This window comes from Sceloporus undulatus, chromosome 4 (genome assembly GCF_019175285.1).
Source record: "Sceloporus undulatus isolate JIND9_A2432 ecotype Alabama chromosome 4, SceUnd_v1.1, whole genome shotgun sequence".
Taxonomy (NCBI): domain Eukaryota; kingdom Metazoa; phylum Chordata; class Lepidosauria; order Squamata; family Phrynosomatidae; genus Sceloporus; species Sceloporus undulatus.
Genome location: NC_056525.1, coordinates 59578914 through 59595633, shown reverse-complemented (window position 1 = coordinate 59595633; position 16720 = coordinate 59578914). Strand labels below are relative to the sequence as shown.

At 42.9% G+C, this 16720-nt stretch overlaps 1 protein-coding gene across 1 annotated transcript in view; it reads left to right on the top strand.

The window, feature by feature from the left end:
* Positions 1-2713: 2713 nt before the first annotated feature.
* The window catches only part of NFASC (neurofascin), a 275421-nt gene continuing 261414 nt past the window's right edge, over positions 2714-16720 (top strand). Inside the window, exon 1 of the mRNA XM_042462334.1 lies at positions 2714-2868. The gene's annotated coding sequence lies outside the window, so the exon portion shown is untranslated. The remainder of the gene's footprint in view (positions 2869-16720) is intronic.

Here is a 16720-nt window from a genome sequence, read left to right as displayed (position 1 = left end):
ATTGTTACAGTATATTGTTATATAGTTATATTGTTGTACTGTGCAATGACCTTTAGTCAAAAGCTATAAAGTTTATTCTATTCTATTCTAATCTAGCTAGTGAATAGTTCAGGTTAAAAAAAATCTTTATCTCACCATCTTTCCAAAGGAAGTTGAGAGAGGAAGAAGATGGAGTTCAACTGAAAAGAGAATGTCTGTTAGTGTGCACTCCATACCTTTCTGTACCAGTATTCCTATGGAGAAAACCCCCATTGCTGTGTCTGATAAAGAAATAGGGTGCCCGGCTGCACTCACATTTCCACATCAGATGCAGCAACATGGAGCTTCCCAGTAGGAGGGACAGTGCAGAATGGTATGGACTGTGTGGGCATTTAAACAGCCCAGGGTTTGCTATGTAGCTTCCAGGAAACATCACTGAAACTCTGGGGGTCAAATTGACCAGTGCTAAGGGCTGTTTAGCCAAGAATCTGACCAGATCCACTAGATCTGGGTCCAGCTTGCCAGGATCCATCCCAATCCTGGCTTCTGGGGTTTGGCCTGCATGGTTGAAACAGGACCCACATAAGGCTGGGAGTAGGATCCATTTCACAATCTAGTCTCCTTTTGCTTCCCAATAAGTGCTTCACATGAAATTTCCTCTACTTGAATTAATCACCACTGTATCTATTACCAGCTTCTTTGCATGTCATCTCCTTTGGACTCTTCCATATCTGTCTGTTATCCTACCCTCTTCACTAAACCTGCCTCCTTATTAATGAGACCCCCTTCCTCCCCCCATTAATCCCTTGGCCTCCTCTCTCCTCTTTGGTTGGGCGAGACTTCAGAGTTTATCACACAGGAGGCATCCCGTGCAGAAACAGGTTTTAAAACCTGAAAAAAACCTAGGAAGACACACAAAAGTGTGATTTGTTTTCACATTGTGGTTAATGCAACATTAAACTGGCTAGCAAGTCGACAAAACATGATTCGTTTTTACTTTCGGGATTTTCCAGAAGTAAAAAGAATCACATTTTGTCTACTTTCTAGCCGGGTTAATGTCACATTAATACACCTTAAGAGTGACATCATCTGAAAATCAATTGCACTTTTGCGCCTCTTTTCTGCTTTCTGTCTGGGTTAATGTTAGGTTAACCTGGACATTGTCTGATAATAAATCCACTCTTGTGAGGTTTTTTTTTTTTTTTTACTTTAAATCCCATTTTTGCACGGGATCCCTCCCATGTGATTAGGTCCTAGTCTCTCTTAGGTACCACATTTCCCCTCCCTCCTACCATTTATCCACAGCCACTGCTCAAGTAATTTTTCCAAAAAGGAGCAGGAAGGATGAGGACCAGAAGGAGCAGGGTGACCAGATGTCCTCACACCAAAGGAGGACAAGGCACTATGAAATGTAGGGCCTTCAAGAAAAATCTAGGACATTCTGAAATAAAAGCTCTAAAACACTGCTATAAATTGTAAAAGCATGCTTCTTAGTCCTGCTCGAAATGAAGAACATTTTGAAATTCCTCCTGGACAGAAGGCTGAAATGGAGGACAAGTCTTGGAAAATGAGGATGCCATCTAGTCCAGGATGACTAGATGTCCTAACTGCCATGTAGGACAGGGCACCACAAAATTTAGGATATTCAAGAAACAAGTTGGACAAGGCCAAATAAAAGCTCAAAACACTCCTATTAATGTAAATCCATGCTTCTGTGTCAGGCTCCAAATGGAGAACCTTTTGGAATTCCTCCTGGAAAGAAGATTGAAATGGAAGCCAGGTCCTGGAAAAGAGGGACTTCTTATCCAGGGTGACCACATTTCATAACTGCAAAGGATGATATGGCACCACAAAATGTAGGACCTTCAAGAAAAATGTAGGGCATCCCAAAATGAAAGCCAAAAACACTCGTATAAATGTAAATTCGTGCTTTTTAATCCTGCTCCACATGGAGGACCTTTCAGAATTCCTCCTGGACAGAAGGCTGAAATCGAGGGCAGGTCCTTTGGAAAGGAGGATGTCTGGTCACTCCTGGAAAAAGAGGAGGCCTGGTCACCTTGACTTTAAGACACTCATCTAGAAATGAAAATCCATGCTTCTGAGTCCTGCTCCAAAAAGAGGACCTATTGGGAATTCCTCCTGGGCAGAAGGTGCAGATGGAGGACAAGTCCAGGAAAAGGAGGATGTCTGGTCACCTTGAAACCACTCCAGTAAATGTAAATCCTTGCTTCTGAGTCAGGCTCCAAAAAGAGGACCTTTTGGGAATCCCTCCAGGGCAGAAGGAGGAGATGGAGGACCGGCCCTGGAAAAGGAGGACGCCTGGTCATCCTGACCTTAAGAAACCCACTGCTATAAATGGAAACTCATGCCTCCGAATCAGGCTGCCAATGGGGGACATTTTGGGAATCCCTCCCCCCCCACCTCCTATGAATGTCTCAATCCCTGCTTCAGACTCAGTCTCCAAATGGAGGGCCTTTGGGGGATCCCTCCTGGGCAGAAGAGGAAGGTGGATATGGAAGGCAGGTTTTGCAAAAGGAGGAGGACCGGACAGGAGCCTGGTAAAGAAGCAAAGGAGGCCTCGGGGACGCGCCTCCTCTTCCCCGGGGGCGCGCCTGGTCCCTGTCTGTGGCGCGCGGCGGCGGGTGCTGCTGTCTGCCCTAATGCGGGAGGCTGCTGCGAGGGAAGAAGGCGCTGCAGAAAGGATGGGAGGAGGAGGAGGAGGAAGAGGCAGCAGCGGAGGCTTGGGCTTCGGAGGCGGTCGAGAGGGGGAAAGGGCCTGCTGCTGCTAAGCCACCTCCCGGGTCCCAGGAGCCCTTGAGGGGGATGAGGAGGCAGCTGTGAGGGAGAGGAGCCTGGGAGGAAGAGGAGGAAGGCGAAGGCGAAGGCCAGGTAAGAGCAGAGGCTGAGGGAAGGATGCTGGCCTCCCTCCCTCCGCTCCAGCCCCGAGCCCAGGAGGCTCCCTGGCAGGGAGAGCAGCATGGAGGAGCCAGCCCAGGACAAGCCCCGGGGCCCCAGCCCTCCCCTTGTTCCCCAGCACCTGTCTCTCCACCTTCTCTGCATTTCCAAAATGTCCTCCCAGTGGGAGCCAGGAGCAGGGCTTTCTTCTCAGAAGGGGAGGGTTGGGGGAGATTTGGGGTTTTTTGGGGGGGGGGAACAAGGCCTAGGTTTTCCCCTCCCTGGAAGATCCTCCATTTCAGGGTGCCTTGTCCTCCTCAGGCTGTCTGCTCGCCCGGGGCCCCACGTCCTCCTTTCTCAGGGCCTGTCCTCCACCTCCGCCCGTCTTTCTCCAGCAGGGATGGCTCCCAAAGGTCCTGGAGCCCCCGGCAGAAGGATGAGTTGACAGTTTGGTGAGGGTTTGGAGCTTTTCCTTGGCCAGATCCTCCATTTGGAGCCTGACTAAAAGGAGCATGAATTGACATTGAGGCGAGTGGTTGGAGCTTTCCGTTTGGAGCAGGACGAAGAAGCACGGATTTAGATTTTTTTAGGAATGCTTTTGGCTTCTGTTTGGTCCTGTCCTCCATTTGAAGCATGAATTCACCTTTCGATCTCTGAGTCACCCTGTGAATCCATGCTTCCTAGTCCTGCTGCAAATGGAGTGTGTTTTGGAATCCCTCCTGGGGAGAAGCTAGCAATGGAGGACATGCCTGGAGAAAAGAGGACATCTGGTCATCCTGAGGGGGGAGGGGGAGTCCTCTGCTCCCTTTGCCCTTAAGCCCCTGCCCTGTCTCCATCCCTCTGCATTTCCCATGCCCCATGCCCTCCTCTTCCCCCCCCCCCCCTTCTGGGCCCCTGTGGCTTTGGGTGGGGGCTGAACAGGGTGCCCCCATCTCCTGAGGCCTCCAGAGGCTGCCAGCAGGGCCTGGCATGGGCAGAGTTGCTGTGGGGCATAAGCCATCTGTGGTGGTTGGACGGGGAGCAAAAGGTTAAAAGACTGGCTTCTTCTCTCTCTGCTGAAATCAGGCCTCTTCTCCTTTCCATTTATGGGGAGAGAGAAGGGGAAATGGATTTTTATGGATTTATTTTGTCCCCCCCCCCGGGAATGGGGATGTTTCTGAACCCAGCCTTAAGGACACAGGGAACTCCAAAATGTGTCAGCCAGGCTGCATCCACACTGAAGAAACAATCTAGTTTGACACCACTTTCACTGCAGAAATATTTCTAGTTTGACACCACTTTAACTGCCACAACTCCACAGCAAAGCTCTGGTGCCCCACAACCAACTGAGGTTCCCAGAATCCCATTGCATGAAGCCATGATGGTGAAAGTGGCATCAAACCAGATTGTTTCTGCAGTGTGGATGCAGCCTCAGCTTCCGGCCAGGTATTAAGAATTATGGCCTGCTGCTCCATAGGCCTCACTGCTGTGCATTTTCCCAGAGCGGAGATTTCCCTTTGGATGTGAATGGTGATTCTGCCCACCTAGGGAAAATAAAGCTGTGGATGCAGTGAATGGCTTGCTCCCCCCCCCCCCCCGCTCCACTTCTTTTCTTTCGGCTGCTGTATCTTGTGATTCAAAATTTGGGCAAAACGTATTATGCACCATGTTGGTGGTGATCTAGAATTCATAAACACCATCTTTCCCCCTGTCATCCCATCCCCACCACCTCCTTTGGAAAGGGCCGGTGTTTGTGAAATCTTTCTTTTCTTTCTCTTTCTTTCTTTTGTATTTTTCCTGTGTATCTGCACTGGCTCAGGTGTGATACAAAGAGCAGTTTCGTGCCTATGCCTTAGTTTGCTTGGGAGATCTTGAAGATAAGCAAGGGCCGCAACGTTCATAATTCTGGATGCAAAGGGACCTCTGGGGATTTATTGAAAGCTATTGCTTAGCTTGCCTTAATTGGTTTTGAGGTGGGAGAATAAAGTGTATTTCTAAAACATCTGGTACTGAAATCCTTGATAGAAGCAGGATGCTGGGATGCAGGGAATGTCTAGCCGGGCAACGGAAACCATATTTTCAGGCCTAGGTTGGGGTGGGAGAAATGCATAGAGCATATTTAAAAGCTGAATGAATCATGGAGAGCCTGGTTGTGGCCATCTTTCGAAAGAATGGATCTTTGCCTATAGAATATGAGTCAGCCTTTGCCAGTATTGATCAAGGGGTGAAAGTGCTGAATCACTTGTACTTTTCTTCTCCCAGCATGTTTGCCTCTTCAGATCCATAATAGTCTTCAGGAGGCACACAGTCTAGTTGCAGAAATGTCAGCCTTCAGCATCTTCTTCAGTTTTAACTGCACTGGAATCCTTGGGCATCAATGAGCAGCACAGTTTTAGATTTCTGTTTTCATTTATTTCTTTTCCTCAAAATGTGCTAATAACAATGACTGAATAGTGTGCCCAAGGGGTCAACTAAAATGCATATTTAGAAATGATCGAGAGAGGTCTATTCTGATTTTTTTAAAGCATCTGGAACATGAAAGGGTCTTTCATCCTGCCTCAAGTTCATCTTAGCATTAATGATATGCACTCATTGATCAATAACTAGTATTGCTATTCATTACAGATGTTTGACACAATTTAGCTAACATAGAACATTTAAAAGTCTCTATTGATTGTGAGAGTAAACAGTTAAAGGCATGTTTAACTTTCCCTTTGAAATCAATTTATTTCAGCTTTTATACTCCCAAATATAAAATAGTATAGCCAGTAAAATATCTGTTGCACAGGAATGAAAGCTCTCTCTCTTAGTGGAGTATATAACTGTGGAAAGTGTACATTTATGTCTATCCAGCCTTTCAGTAAGCTTTAGCCACAAGAAAGCCTGGGATGAGTGCAGGAAGGCATGAGTGTATATGTTTGGACCAGTACCAAGTACTGACATCCACATACATGCATCTTTCTTTGGTGCTTTTCCTCTCACAGAAATTGGCTTTAGAGGCATAGACAGCCAAGGAACCAGTACATAAAAACAATCATCCTGGCTCTTCATGTCAATAAAGTGGGCTAAATGGTTGAGGAGCCATAAACGCACACAGCACACAGTAGTGCGAAGCAGGGCTGAAATGGCTATCTACAGTGATAGCTGTGAAAATAAGGCCATTGATGGTGGGATGTATCTGTCTCCTGCAACTAAGCTTTCCCCCTCCCATAAGAAGTTGCCTGATTAATCTTTTACATATGCTGTCCCATTGATCTTAATGAATCACCCACTCCAGCTTGGTTGTGCAAAAGTGTAATTCTCTAACTATTTTCAGATTCCCGTGTGCCTACAACTTATAATTGCAAAATTCTAGTATTTTCCAGAGATGCATGACTATCACAGTAACACACCATACTAAGCCTGCAACCCAGTATTCTTGGAATTGGATCCCAAAAGCCAAAGGAAGGGGTGGGAATCCTTCCCTAACTTCACTATCCCCCCCCCCCCCCCGTCCTCCCCTAGAAGGGAGATCGGACCTCAAATGCCCTCTTCTGTTTTCTTCCAGCCACCTGATCTTTTTGGCAATAGATTTTCTGTTTCTTAGATTAAAATTTAAATTGCAGGGAGAGGAAGAAAGAGACATATTGGATGAGGAGGGAGAAGAAGCAAATATTATAGATCACCAGTTTTCTCAAATTCCAACCCATCCTTCCCCAGTGCACAGTAAAGGGACTGAATTCTCTCCCATTGCTTTCAATGAGAGGTTTTAGAGGTTTAATAAAGATACCTGGGAGACATCAAGTGGCTCTCTTTATACCTCTCCCCTAACAAAAAGGGACTAACAGGATTTATTGATAGACCTGAAATAGTCTTTACAGCTCAAACTTAGGCTACATCTACACTACAAAAATGGTGCAGTTTGACACTCCGCTAATTGCCAAGACTCACTGGGATGGAATTCTGGGATTTATAGTTTTGTGAAATATTTAGCCATCTCCGTCATAGATCTCTGGTGCCATAACAAACTGCAAATTCCCAGATTCCAAATGTTGTTAAACTGTATTATTTCTGCAGTGTGGATGCAGCCTTAGAATCCTTTGGGAAAGGTGTTTTCCAGTATGTGCAGCCATAAAGAAAGAATCCTTTTCTCAAACGTCTTATGCAGTCAAAGAGGCACTTTCAGTTAAATTTAGAAAGGTTGTGATGAAGATGCTGCTGCCACCTTACTCAGGGGAGTAACCTTCATTCTTAGCTTTAGCTAGACTGTGTCACTTGTTGTGGAGAGTGATGATCTCTCTCCCCTTTCCCTCCCCACAAAAGAGGATTTGATGAGGCACAAGAAAGATGGAAATGTGGTCACTTCTTTATACTTTTTTTTTTACATTTTAGGTCAAAGAGCCCCTGTTTCCTAGGTGATCTTTGCTTATACTGAAGAAAGGAACAAAAATCCAGTGCTCTAACATAGAAACAGATGCCCTTATTACAAACCATGTTCCTGTAAAATAATTATCCATTAAGCAGACAGCTAAATTGATCACCAGGCAATGCCAGCATGACTCCTTTCTTTCTCCCAAATATCTTAAAACTGAATTTAATACTAATTCCATCTGAATATAAATTCACTGCCATTGTCATATGTTTTGTGGAATGTACCTTGAAAATGAGCTATGGTATACACAGCAGTATTCTGACTATATAAAGAAATACAGTAAGTGTTCTGACTGCAACAGGGGTAAGCAATGGTAGCAGGGAGTCACTTTTCTGCCCCAGGACCTTCTGGAATTGATATAGATAGACTGTCAAAGTCCTGGGGCAGAAAACTACCAACAAAACAAAACCAGAAGTGGCCATAAAGTCCACTTTTGCTTTTGAAAAAAGGGTTTGCTCATTGATATATTGGGACAGCAACCTATTTCAAAGGCGAACTGCTGTCCTCAGTAGCTTCCAGTAGAGGCAAACATTTTTTTAAACCAGAAAAAGGCAGTCCAGGGAGGTTGCAAAAAATAGCCATGGGAGCCCATATGAACCCCCAGTTCTGCATTTTGTCTACCCCTGTTGTAGTGTCAGACCACTTCCTAAAGTTTCAGGAGGTTGATTGGTTTGTTGTGTTGGATATTTAGTTCTGATATAATGTGAATGCTAGGGGCACTGTAGCACAAAATCCTTTTTTATTTATCTTAAGGCCTTCCTTTGCTCCAGATTCTGGAATGTAGGACTCTGTCGTCCTATATTTATCTAAAATAATTGCAGTAGATACTGCTTCATTGTGGAACAGTACAGGGCAACCTCTTTTTAAAAAAGAAAAAAATCTGCATGGCCTGGGGAAGAAGAACATTTGGCTAAGCATAAATTCAGATTGTTAGGAGTATTTGTAATATAAGGTGACTCTAAGGGGAACATCCAATGAATTTGGATAACTGATTTACATAAGTATTGTATTAGACTATTTCATTGTTTTCAAATGCAAAATAATATTTCTGTTCTCATAGCAAAGGTTCAGTGGTCCAAATTGCCTCAGGTTACACCAGAAATCATGAGAACTGAATTCAGTCACTATGCTAACCTCTGAATGCTACAATCAACTTTCTTCTAGAACAGTGGTTCTCAACCTTTGGGCCTCCAGATGTTTTGGACTTCAATTCCCAGAAGTTCCAGTCAGTATGCTCATTTTTTCAGAAATTCTGGGAGTTGAAGTCTCAGAAATCAAGACGACTAAAGGTTGAGAACCACTGTTCTAGAAAATCTGTCTCTCTGCACTTATTCTGAATCTAAACTACTTTGAGAATTGCCTTCACTGAGCTACGACTTAAATTAATCCCTACTGCGGTTCTAGATGGACACTACAACAAACTGCCTTTTGAGAACAGACTATGCATCTGCAGTCAGCCTCAGGTGGAGGATATTGTTCATTACTTGTTAATTTGTCTATTGTACAGTGACCCTAGAAAGAATTTTTTAACACCCTTGCTGACTAACAAAAGTGGGAGCTCTACTGCTGATTTGGTCCAATTCCTCTTGAGTGACACCAACGACTGTGTAACACATAGAATGGCTCTTTTTGCCATGGCTGCAAAAAAGATTAGAAGGAGAGAGTTAAATTAAATTGCCAGGGAGACGCCAAGTATTAATTAGATTTTATGATTATATCATATTTGTTTACTAATATCCAGGAAAGATGTCTCTTTTTCCATTTGTCCTTTTTAACAGTTAACTATTTTTAACTGGACATTAAATGTTGGTACATTTTTTGTCCTTTGTATTCTGTGCCTTTTGTTTTAAATGTTAAATGTTTTATGCTTTTTGATAAGCTCATTTTGTTATGGCCTTTAGCTAGTACAATAAATGTTAACTTGAAACTTGAAACTTATTCTGAATATGAATAGAAAACCTCATTGTATTTGAACATTTCCTCAAACCTTAAAGGACAGCATAAATGTGGGAACCAATATTCTAGTGTATGAACACATGGTTTGTACACAGAAGGCTACCAATTCCGCCCCCCTTGCAAGTCCATTTAACAGGTAACAGGTGGTGAATTTCACATCTGTTTGTGTTCCTAGCAAGAAGACTATCCAGAATAGACAGTGCTAGGCTACACAGATGCAGAAACTGATAAGCATGAGGGAACTTCCTATGTTCTTAGAGTAGGATGCGTGTCAGATCAGTGGGTGTAATTGTTACAGTTCTCAGACATAAACAACCTCATTGTCTTAATTTTGCCTCCCACTTAGGCAAACAGTTTCATAGGTTTTAATACAAGAGGGTTGGCACAAGGAACTATCAGAAAAAGATAGCACGGAGATGCTAGGCACATAAATATTTTCTATCCCATTTTTCCCATTTTTATTCACAATAGATAGGGTTTTACTGCACTTCAAATCTGGTTTAAAAGGATATTCTAACCAGTTGTAAGACATTGCAAGAAACAGCTTAACCTTATGCAGAGCAGAAGAGTAAGAAGCAGAATCTTTGGCTTCATCCACACTGCAGAAATTTTTCAGGTTGACAACACTTTAACCATCATGGCTCAATGCTGTAGAAGTCTGGGAATTGTAGTTTGGTGGCGCACCAGATCCCTCTGACAGAAGGCTAAGCATCTCCCAAAACTACAGCTCCCAGAATTCCATAGCACTGAGCCATGCAAGTTAAAGTGGTGTCAACCTAGCTTATTTCTGCAATGCGGATGCAGCCTTTGAGATTTTACTGGCCTTGGTAGCTAGCAGTATTTGTGGCTCAAACCCTTCCTCAAACATGAGTAGAGGAGTTAAGAGGAGTGGAGGGATCAATGTCCCACTTTGTGCCAGGCTGGGTGTGATTGAGAGCATCAAATATCACATTATGGCATGTGAGTGTTAGTTCTGATACTTCTGAATGACAGGCTATTTTCTTTTTTCCTTGAAGTCCTTAATACATAAAGAGAACTGGGAGAAAGGAGGAATCTGCCTCTCCTAATTTATACTTAATGAAAGACCTCTTTCTTATCCAAGTATTTTTCCATGTTTAGAAGAGTTGGGGAAGGGATCTTTTTGTCAAAATCATTGACATCATTAGATGGGTGCAGGATGTGTGGACTGCACCAGATGACACCCACATGAGGGGTGACACCCTGATGAGGTCCTGCTGCAGTGGAAGGGTGAGTCCACCCCTTGTGGCTTTACCATCACCCAGCTTCCTCCCCAGAGAGAAGTCCAAGGTGGCAATAGAGAGGTGAGCACACCCCTCATGGCTTTGTCACCTGCCAGGCTTCCTCCCTGTCGAGGGAACCAGGCTGGTGATGAAGCTATGAGGGGCATCAGTGGGGGTGGGGAGGTGTTGGACAGGCTGTTAGCACTGCTGCCCCACTTGGCAGCCCTCTCACACTGGGTGGAAGGAAACTGAAGGGAGGGAGCCAAGGTGGCAGCGAAGGTGGCAGCGGGTCAGACATGCCCCTCATGTCTTTGTCGCTGGTGTGTCTCTCTCTCTGTGGTGATGAAGCCATGAAGTGTGAGCAATGGGGGTGGGGGAACAGAGGGGCAGGATGCAGCCAGTATTCCCTTCGTGGCCGCTCCCCCCCTGTACCAGGTGTCACCAAACTTGATGATTTCACTGGTCACAATAGATTGTTTTGAAGATATTTGTGGCCACTGAGAGCTACCTGAGAGCAACGTTTGTTGGCCATGCCAGGGAATAAGGGAACAATTCTGTTATTTGTACTCCCCATGGATTTCTGTCTTTTCTGTAACAAGAAGTTAGTCAATTCCTTTTGCTTTCCCCCCCTCATGAATCTGCTCAAACAGTGCGACCTAATGTGTGCTTGCATTTTTCACAGCTTGAACTGTGCAGCTGACTGGATTACCTAGCCTTTCTCTATGCCAGACATTTCCATTTTCACCACAAATGTGGCCTTTTCCTAGCAACAAGGTCCTGCTCTCTCACCAGAAAATAATGTTGGTCTTCTGCCTTGTTCATCAAGACAGAAATCTAATTTGTTTTATGGCACTATATTTTAGAGTCTAAAATTTAGACCCTGGCTCCTAAAAAGATATTTTTTTAAAAAACAAAACAAAACCCTGCACTGTCAAAATTTATGCCATGTTCATTCATTATATTAACCAAAGTAGGCCCACTTTTCTTACTCTAATGGCTAAACTGTTCTCTTGTGGAATATACCCAGTGTAGCTATTATGGTCAATGCTTGTGCTTTGCACATGTGGAAATGGACTGGCTAGGCAGATCAAATTGCAGGGCCTGGGTTTTAATTAGGGACTTTCTCATCCATCCTTGCTTAACAGATCCCCTGCAGCGGATCTGTTCACTTGACAGCAGTTAGGCAGCTGCGGTGCTGAGATCATTGCCTAGTGTTCAGACTGGCATTGTCTCTTTCTGCTCCGCCTGTCTGTCTGTCATATCCACCTGTTATCTTTTGTTTTGGACTTACTTTTTTTTAAAAAACTGGCCTAATCTTGATTTGTTCTGCCTTTCTGCATTGTATATTGAAGAGGGCTGTACATGAATAAAGTTCTACAGTGCCAGTGTAGGAGATCAATAAAGCAAAAGTATCAAACAATACAGTATATATATTTAAAAAACTGAAAAACACAAATTAATTGTTTTTTCTATCGGAATTACAATGCAGTCTTGGGCATGTCTACTCAGTAGTCCCCACTGTTTTAAAGGAACTTATTTCCAGTTTAAATATGTTTAGGATTCCAGGCTTAAATAAAGTAGTCCACAGTTATCACAATTAAAGCAAAATCTAAAATATTTTATCAATATCATAAACGTTGGGTGCAAATACTTAACTGTCCTGATGTCATCTTTAAATTTTATTGTATATATTATATGTGATTAAAACCTGCCATCTTGAAAATATACCATATGTGTGTGTGGTCATGAGTTTGTGGGCAGATTCCCCCCCCCTTGAAATACACAAAATATTATCTATTTGATTAGTATTCTATTCTTCAGTGGCTTCCTCAGATGACTTACATACCCACATACATACAAACAAATGACAACAAAGTAAAAACATTAATACCAGAACTTTAAAACAACCACAGTATGAAAGAAGTACAAAAGTGATTAGGAGGTTCACATTTCATTAAAACTCATCCATTTGCTTTCTTGACCAGTAGATTATAGTTTTGAAGGACTGTTATTTAAAGGGAAGGACCAAAAATCATAGATCTTTGATTGATGGATATGCAATCTATATTCTCCCACCTCTCCTCTACTATTCCAAGTGGCTAAACAAAGCAGAAATGCTTTGCTTATTCTGCTGCCTGAATCCAGAAACTTGGTATATTGCTCCTTTTACAAGCCCAAAACATTAAGTGACATTTGTTCTGGACTTATAAATCCTGTCTTGTTTGGGATCATCATATTAAAATCCTGAATTTGGATTCTACATTAAGCAAAGACTTTTTGTTTGTTTCTTTAGTTGTTTAAATTAGCAAAAGGAGACAGTAAAGAGTGAACAGTCTGAGTGCACATACAGGTCTTTCGTGGTAAATCAGGATTCATCATAATCCCAGCGCCTTATATATTTGCTCATTCTCCCACTATGCCTTGTGTAAAAACAAATAAATGCAGCCATTCATCTATTTCCATGTCTTTCTTCCAGTCATCTGGTTACTTGATTCTCCTGGAAGGATCTTTCCGAGTCGGTTTGTTTGCTTCCATGGGTATGCTAATCAGGTCCTTTCCTTTTTACTGCGATTGAAAGCATCAACTATTATGATGGATTAAATAAAAAAAGAGGATTTTAGAGTCTGAGATCTTATATAGGGATCACTGTACGTAGTTAATGAGATAAGAAGTAGGGGATAATGGGTTTTATGGATCAGGGTACTATGGCATAACTGATTTCTGTAAATGTTTTAAGAGTGATTTATGGAATCAAGCAGTAGTCCTAGAGCTCACAACAGAAATGTATCAACATGCTCCTAACAAGTTCTACCACAAATATTTGACTAGGCTAGTGACACTTGTGTATTTAAAACTCATTTGAATGTTAGTTGAGAGAAACAAGGCATCTTTATGGTGATTATAATTGTAATGTTCCAAAAAGAGGGAAGCTGCTGCCTATATAAGATGCAGTGTGTAATAGAAGCATGTGCATCAGACAAAATTCAGTAATGAAAAATAGTTTGACTAAGTGAACTTACAATTTATTTTGGAGGAAAATTTAAGTTGTCCATATTTCTCGAACTTTACCTTTTCTTTTTTAGAGTAATGACTATATTGAAAAAGCTGGGAGTACATAAGCCTCAAAAATAAACTATTTCTACAGTGAGGCTGGCTGCCTCCTTACTTTCTCAATTGCCCTTTGGAAAACTGTAAATTGTCACACTGCAAAGTGACTGATTCAAGGAAAGTCTCTACCTTGGTTACAGGTTAATGGAGTTTGGACACATCAGCCAACATCAGCAAAGTGTACTTAGCACACCAGATGGCACTGAAACCATCCTGTTGTGCTGTGAGAAAATGGATGGATGGCTGCCTGCATAATGAGGCACTGGATAGCTCCAGTGTGTCAACTCAAAAGTACAACCACTGACACAATGTTTAGTTATGTCAGCATAATAACCCAGTATGCATTGCCAGTCTTCATGACACTGTACTCCAAGCTCCTTCCTTGGTCAAAAGATTTCAAATCCTTTCTTTCTTGAAAGCACACTATTTAACACTGTTTTAAACATTTAGATTTTGTGTATGTTTTTAAAGAGAGAAAAGAGAATGGATAGGATTAGGTTCATCCATGCCATAGTATTTATGATTTCTGTGTATAGCTGTAAATGCTGGGCTCTGAAGAAAGCTAACAGGGAGAATACAAATACCTACATTTGAAGTGTGTTGCTAGAGCAGAATTCTATGGATACTATAGATTGTTAAAAATACACAAGAATGGATCCTAAAGCAAATCAGGCCTGGACCTAGAAGCCAAGATGACTAAACTGAGGCTGCCATACCATGAGATGATGTGACTCCCTGGGAGAGATGTTAATGCTTGCTAAAGTGGAAGGCAGTAGGAAAAGGGAAGGACCACACTATAGATGAATTCATTCATTCAATCAAGGAAACTATGGGACTAAACAGATTGGCCAAAAGGGCTGGCGCCGGGGTGGAGTGATGGTGTGGCAGCTGCGTGATACATGGCCTGACTCCACCCCAAGATGCCATACTGCCACACGACCGCATGGTGGGCGGTGTTATGGCATTCCTTTGGTGCGGTGTTCCGATGACGCATGCCAAAAGGAGTGCTGGAAAGTGCCGCTGCGGTGGCAAAGGTACCCTTTTTCCAGCTCTAAAGGAAAGGCATTTTGCTGCTTCTTTTGGGGCCATAAAAACAGCAGATCAGGGCCATGGCGTGTGGTTGCTGCTGCCCCAATCCGGTGCTAAAAGGGGCAGTGGCAAGCTGCTCTTTCGGGGTGGTCTGTTTTGCCCCTATGGCCCTAAATTTGCAAGACTTAAGCAGGGCTCTTCCAGGTCTCTCATTCGTAGGGTCACCACAGTCAAATACAGTAATAACAAAATCAGGATTAGGGGTAGGGAAAGTACAATCCTTGAAGATATGCAGCCTCTTGGCCCATTTTTGTGTACCCTAATCCTCTCTCTCAGTGTCCCTTGTATAATACAGACACCACAACTAGGGAATGATCCTTTCTTGATCATTGGAGTGATTGGAGTGTGGGGGATATTTCATTTATAATGCCTAATGTCTGTAGATGTACTTTCCCTAGAAAAGGAGATGCTCATAGTATATAATTTTATCTATTGCCCCCACTATCTATGTTTACCTGTATAAGGGGGGGAAATGTATCTTTTGTGAAACAGCTGCCACCTATACCTTGGTTCAAGACTGAAGGGCCCATACATCCCTGTCTCTCCCTTCTGCCCCCACTTCTAAATTTCTGCAGGCATTTCCCTGTCTTGCTGTCAGTCTGCATCTGCTGTTCTCTGAATGCCTCATATGTGTGTGTAAGGTAAAGGCTCCAGTTAGCTTGGTGTTGAAAGCTATTTTGGTACCTACCTAAACTGCATGCACATCCTGTGCCTGTGCAATGGTGAAAATTTGGTTTTCCCTCCCCCAGCCCAAAGTGTTCCATGTGCCATGAAAATGCCTGATTTCTATGTAAGAGAGTACAGACTGATGCTTTATAATGTGTCTTGTCTACAAATAACATTTATGAATCCTTTTTGGTATGTTTATGTAAATTGTTTTAAATGACAAACAGCACATATTTCTGAGCGCATCACTGCACTTCAGCAGGTTTTTAAGTTGATATCATTGTCATGGCTTCTCCAAGGAGCTTTGGGAAATGTAGTTATATAATGGCATTGAGAATTTTGTTGGATATTTTCTCATAGAACTTGAGTTTAAAGAATCCCTTGGGAGGAATGGTTAAGCACGTGTTCCATAAGCTAAGTGCACTTGCACTTGTAGTATGTTTTACTGATAACTGAAAAGAATATGCTAGATATGATGGTAAGGAATCTAGGTGAGAACCTTACGTTTTAGTGGGGAGAACAATTGACATAGATCAGGCGTGGACAACAGCAGTAGATCCAGGTGCTATTTTTTGGATAATACCAACTCCCCCCCCCCCAACCCCCCCCCCCCAAAGCTGGAAGTGGTCTAGTGGCCAGAAGACCACTTTGGGGACTTTTCCACACTGTGTAATTATAATGCTATGGTTTCATTTTAACTGTCATGGCAATATCCTATGGAAACATATGATGTATAGTGTAGTGAGGAGCATTTAGAATTCTCAACAATAGAGGTTTGCTGCCTCACCAAATTATAAACCCCTGATTCCACAGTATGTAAACATGACAGTTAAAGTAGAATCATAGCAGTGATATAAACCTGAGTTGATTGACTTGGACTGACTGAAGTTATTTCAACGAATCTACTTGAAATTGACTCAGCAATAAAAGATGCACTGATTTGACTCGACTTGTGAGTTGTGACTTTTAGGGACTGATTTGCTGGCATCATTCACTTTGAGCAGCAGGCAAGACCCACTCCCAGAATGCAGTTCTTGAAGGTGAAAAGCAAATGCATGAGGCAGTGGGCTTGGGGTGGAAGGATCCTTCTAAATATTTTCAAGCTTTAAAAGACTTCCCTGATGTACAGCAGCGACAAGCTGTTAAGCAGGCCTCAGCTCCCACCTCAAGGCCACTGCTTAATGCTTTTACTGTTCCCCTCTGAGAAACATTCCTTGCCTTCTTTTTTATGTGAAACGTTGGCTCCCAGATTTGAGATTTGATTTGAGACTTGAATTGAAAGTAGCTTGAAAGGTCTTGAGACTCAGCTTGAAACCTGAAGGTAGAGACTTGACTTGAAACTTGGAGTGAAATACTTGAATATATCACTGAATCATAGTGCTATAGTTTAGAGCGA